Source organism: Dendrobium catenatum, unplaced genomic scaffold, assembly GCF_001605985.2.
Source record: "Dendrobium catenatum unplaced genomic scaffold, ASM160598v2 fragScaff_scaffold_1400, whole genome shotgun sequence".
Classification (NCBI taxonomy): domain Eukaryota; kingdom Viridiplantae; phylum Streptophyta; class Magnoliopsida; order Asparagales; family Orchidaceae; genus Dendrobium; species Dendrobium catenatum.
In genome coordinates, this window is record NW_021319862.1 from 1,929,521 (window position 1) to 1,935,964 (window position 6,444).

Consider the following 6,444-nt stretch of genomic DNA (forward strand, 5'->3'; position numbering starts at 1 on the left):
GATCCAAGGGCTGGATTGAGCTTAAGGAAGGTTCTAGAGAAGGTCCCTACAGCTGGAGATGGTTAGGGAAGTGTAGATTAAGTTTAAGTGGTGCTTTGACTAGTTTTGACCACTCTAAGCCCTTGATTTGACAAATTGACTGCTCTCCCTTCCATGTGGCAGCTGATGTGGCCTGAAGAGAAGTTCAGGAGCTGAAGTGATGGGTTATAGGGAGTTCAAATGAGTTGGAGTAGCTTAGGCCAAGAGGTTTGGCTACTTAAGGGTTTGTTGACTATGTGTTGACTGGTCAACTGACCATGTTGACTGTTGAGGTGGCAGTCAAATGACCTCAAGAGCTAGTTAAGTTGATTTAGAGCAAAGGCCAAATGAAGGGATTGAGACTAGAGTTTGGTATGGGAGTTTGGAGTAGATTTGACCAAATTTATTAAGTTGACTTGGTCAACTAGATTAACCCAAGGGGTGAGTTTGGTTTCAATCAAATTGTTATAATATTTTGAGTCTATTAAAAGTGGTTCCAAGGTTTGGAAAGTCGATTTGGTCAAAAATACCTATTTTGGCCTTCAAGGGTCTGTTTGGTCAACCTAGGTTGACTTGGTCAACCAGGTTGACCCAGGGTCTGGGTTTGGGTCCAACAAGTTTGATCTGATATTTAAAAATTGTTGGAAGAGGTTCCAAGCAATTTGGAAGTCATTTGGTTTGAAATGCCTATTTGAGCTCCATAAGGGTATTTTGGTCATTTTGGGATCATGGCCCCTTGGGGCTGAAATGAGTCTAGAAAAATTCAGTTTATTGTTCAACATGTTAGGATTAATGGTCTAGAAGTGACTAGAGGCTTTGGTGAAGGCTGTAAGGTCAGAAACTTCTATCGGACAGGTCCAGTGGCATAGGCTGTAAATATTTGAAGGTTTTATAGCCTTTGGATTTTGATTTAGTTTTTTAGGTTAGAGACCTCAGAATGGGCTCAAATTTGGAGGGTTGCCTCCAGAGACATATCCCATTAGTATGCAACTGACAGACTCTCAATCGGAGGTCATTTGATTGGGTTTCGAAGTGTTAGAAAATTCACTGGAAAAGGCTTTTAGGATGGCACCTTCACCCCTTGGGTTTTGGTTTCAAATTTTGGATTTGAGTTGGATTTTGGATTTGATTGATCATATGTCTGGATTGATTTATGATCTAGGTAGATCCTAAAGTCTGACTCCTAGAAGGGTCTTAAGGTCTAGAATAGAACCTAAGGTCTGAAGTCTAGAAGGATCCTAGGGCCTAGAGTTTGAATTTATTTGGAAATTAATCTATGGTCAGGATTAGTCCAAGTGACCTCATACAAAAATGAGGTCAACAATCGTCCAGGATGAAGTCTGGGATGATCAAAACTTGTCTCTATTCATCGTATAGTACGAACATTTTCATACAGTACTAGTACTAATTAGTGATTAAAACCTTGATTTATTCAGCTAATCACAGGTTAAATTAAGTAAGTATCCAAAATAAATTGTACAATATGAATTACTTCGTACAGTACGAATGGCTAATAAACTTACTTAAACTAATCTGGCGGCTAGAGTTTTTGATTAGTAATAGATTATACAATACGATAAAAATCATGCAGTATGACTTGTTCACAAAAATATGATTTAACCAGATCAAACCGTATATTGCGATATAAATTCATACAGTGCGATAAACATACATAAAAAAAATCTATATTTTTTCTTTCATAACCCTCTCCCCCTGTATGTGTGCATGGTTGCTCAGACTTACATGTAATTTGTGGTTAGACTCAAGAAAAGAGAAAATAAAAAATTATAATGTCATAGACTCGCACTCCTACTCTACCCAGTCTTGAGTCTTCCTATTATCTTGAGTAACTTATAATCTTCCTAAAATATTAGTACTCACAGACAATAGCAAAAACAAAAAATATTCAATGAATAGTAGTTCATAAGACATTATTTGTCATCATCAAAATCTCAAACTCGGGGTCATGCATTGCAATAATCTCCCCTTTTTTATGATGTCAAATAATGTTTGTTATAAACAAATTTGCAAGGTTTTTTTTTTTATTAATTTAAAAAAACACAACATAGACAAGAAAAGAAAGGATGAAAAGAGAAAAAAAAAAAAGAAATTTGCATTTCATTGAAACATAGGGAAACATGAGCAAACTACATAAGCATAAGCAAACTACAAATATGACTATTGTCTATGAGCAAACTACATAAGCATAAGCAAACTACAAATAAGAAAATAATTTCAAATATAGTCAATCACTAAATCAGCCTCATCAAATTTTTTGTTTGACATTATTAGGTAGGTAGCGATTTAGTGTTTTACCATATCCAAAATATGACTATAGTTTGCCTCCCTAATACCCGTAGGAAATAGAATCTAGCTCTTGGCCACTTTATAAGATACATCCTTCAAAATAAATACCAATTAACCTTTATTGGTGAACACCATAATTTACCAATTTTTTTATATGAATGCCTCTTTTCTTATTATCTTTTATCGGGGACAAGAGCTTGAAGAACCTGACTTTAATGATGATGAAGGAGAAGCTACTTTAGCAGCTTCTGCTCGACCACAATGGCATGCACCTCTACAAGCACCTAAATCAACCTACCCTCATGATGATTTGGTCGAATGCTTCGACCAACTTCATAGTCATCTTGACATACACATTCATGAATAGCATCAACAGCACGAGGACGTCATGTGGTGGTTTGGGGAACGTTTCACTTTGATTGATCACCATTTTGACACAATCCTTCAATATTTCCAACCACACCCACCTCCACCTCCAAATGATCAGGATCCTCCTTGTTGAAGTATATATGTTTTATACTTTCTTTCGTGGTGTTGTTTTTGTCTTTTCTTTTTGGTGATGTCAAAAGGGGGTGAAGTCTGTTTGTAGTTTACTTATGCTTATATAGTTTGCTCATGTTTCCCTATGTTTCAATGAAATGCAATTTTCTTTTTTTCTTTTTTCCTTCTTTCTTTTCTTGTCTATGTTGTCTTCTTTTTTTTAATTAATAAAAAAAGCCTTGTGAATTTGTTTATAACAAATATTATTTGGAATTATCAAAAAGTGAGAGATTGTTGCAATCCATGACCCCAAGTTTGAGATTTTGATGATGACAAATAATGTTGCCTGAATTACTATTCATTGAATATCTTTGATTTCTACTATTGTCTATGTGTACTAATATTTCAGGAAGATCACAAGTTACTCAGGACAATAGGAAGACTCAATACTTGGCAGAGTAGGAGTGTGAGTCTGTAACATTATGATTTTCTATTTATTTTATTTTCTCTTTTCTTGAGTCTGGCCACAAACAGCATGTAAGTCTGAGCAACCAAGCACACACACTGGGGGAGAGGGTTTTGAAAGAAAAATGTATATTTTTTTATGTTATGTTGATCCTACTATACGAATTTATATTGTGTTGTACGATCAGATCTGGTTGAATCATATTTCTGTGAATACGTCGTACTGTATACTTTTTATCGTACTGTACGATCTGTTACTAATCCAAAACCCTAGCTGCCAAATTTGTTTAAGTATGTTTATTAGCCGTTCGTAATGTACGAAGTAATTCGTATTATACAATTTATTTTGGGTATAAAAATTAACCCGTGATTAGGTGAATAAATTAAGGTTTTAATCACTAATTGGTACAAGTACTGTATGAACATGTTTGTACTATACGATGAATAGAGACAAGTTTTGATCGTCCCGAACTTCGTCCTAGATGATCTCTTATTTTTTCCTAATCATATTGTATGATGTATATCGTACCATACGCTGTACAGAGACAAGTTTTGATCGTCCCAGACTTCGTCCTTGATAATGCCTTGATTTTGACTATTCGTACTGTACAAAGTAGGTTGTACCCTACGATGTATAAAGATAAGTTTTGATCATCCTGGCTATCTTCCTGTACGAACAAAAGAGTTAATGATCGACCGTATGATTGTAAATTGTACTATACAACTATATTTATAATTTTTTGAACTATTTGTAAACCTTCGTACCATGACGAATCCTATTATACAAATCGTACTGTATGATATTAAGTCGTACTGTACAATAGTAACGGCTAGAGAGGGAATTTGGAGCCCATTTTTAAGTATCAAAATAGTTATGTTTTGAGTGGGTGACAGAGAGAGGGGAACGTGGTTAGAGAGGGAATCCTTGGGAGAGAGCTCTTGAGAAGTTTTTAGGGTCTAAGAGAGGAAGGAGAGGGTGATCTTGATGAGGGAGAAGTAGTGTGAGGGAAATCACACGATAGCTCTGTTCTTGCTGCATCATGCTCATCCTGTGGCCCGAGAAGAACTTGTGGGAGGCTCTCTGAGGGGGAGTCTCTTCTAAATCCATGTCCTCAAAGGTACTTTACCTTCTATAGGTGGGAGAAAAATGAGAAGGTACGTTGCCGTTGCCAGGAGGGTGAGAAAAGCGCTTGGCACTCCGCCACATCGAGTTGGTAAAAATGAGTCTTGTAAGGGCTTCTCCGCCTTGCTAGGGGGGAAAAAGGAGAACTATAGTTTTATAGTGAAATTCCCTGAGTGGAGGACTCCGGGGAGTGGACATAGGTCATGGTTTGACCGAACCACTATAAAACTCTGGTGTATTTTTTTCCTTATTGCTTTTTATTTTTCCTTGCACTTTTATTTTCATTATATTTTCTTGGTGATAATTGTGAAAGCAAAAGAATTTCATTGTTGCAAATTGTGTTCAAATAATTTCTTCCATATTAGTTAAATTTTTTCTGTTAAAATTTTAAAGCAAAAATATATATATATATTAGAATTCTTGTTTAGGATTTTTATTGCAAGAAGTTTTTCACAATTCCCCCCCCCCCTTCTTGTCGTATCTTGTAACTTCAATTACTTCTTTATATTTCTTTTCCTCTAACTTAATTTCTATTTGAGTCCTGATCTAATTAAAACTTAGAGCTCATGGAAGTGTTTATGATAATAAAGATTAAGATTATGAGTTTTAATGATAATAAAAAATTATTATTCTGATTTTATTATTTCTTGTAGAATATATTGGATATTTATATTTATTTCTATGTGTACTAACATTTCAAAGAAATCATATACTACTTCATATTATTGAATACTTAAATCTAGGTATAATAGGATTTTTTGTAGTAGAGTCTATATATCTCTATTTTTATTTCTTGAGTTTGAGCACGTGTGATTGTAAATGGGTAACGGTGCACACATAGAGAGAGAGTGATAAAATTTATTATTTTTTAAGAATGATCATATTGTAAATTATCTAACCACACTATACGATTTGATATAGTTTTCATCCATAATGTAGTTAATAAAATCATGGTTTGAATTTTTTAGCTGTTCATATTGTACGATGTCAAGTCGTACAATTGACTGAAAGAGTACAAAATTAGATTCATACCAGATCATACTAAATGAATATATTTATTTTTTAAAATATTCATATAGTATGATCTATATTTATACAGATGAGTGATAGAGTAAAAAATTAGTTTTGTTCCAGATTATACCAAAGAACACATTTATTTTTTTAATTGTTTGTATAGTACAATGTGAATTCATACATACAAATGACATTACAAAATTATGTTCATTCTAGATGGTACCAAATGAACACATTTATTTTTTGAAATGTTTGTACATTATTATGTGAATTCGTATAGAAGACTGATAGTGTATGAAATTGAATTAATCCAAGTTAGTACCAAATGAAGGCCTAATTTTTTAAATTGTTTGTACCAGATGATCCACAATCATACAATATGAATAAAGGATAATTCTCTTGAAAATTCAATTTTTGGATGTTTATTTATATGTTTTCTATATAAAGGGTCTTAAAAACTATCTTAACTATCAATTTTGCTATGAATTTCTCTTGAGAATAACCATTTAGAGTGTGTTTGGGAGAAATTTTGAGAGTGAAGAGTGAGAGATCTAGAGAAATGAAGTTGTGAGGGATTCACAAAGTGAGGATCTCTTTATCTTCTTCAATTTTATGCTCAACTTCTTTGGAGGCCCTTGGGAGAAGAACTTCAATATTAGATCCAAGTACTCTACCTTAGTCAGGAGGGTGAGAAAGGATGTGATGGTACTTTGCGTTATAAATTGTTTTAGCTTTACCTTTGTTCCATTACTAATGACACTTTTATAATTTGTTTTAGTATTTAAATTTCCTTGTCATCAGTGATTTATAGTGGTTCATTTACCTTGACCTACGTCCACTCCCTGGATCCTCTCCTCCGGGTATTGCACTAAACTCAGTGTCTCTCCTTTTGCCTTTACAGTAAGGTAGAGAAGCCTATACAAAAACTCCTTTCCACCAACCCTGGTGAGGTAGAGAACCCAACTCCTTTTGCTTCCTCCTGAAGCATACAAAGAACCCAACTCCTTTTGCATCCTCATAAAGCAGGTAGAGAACCC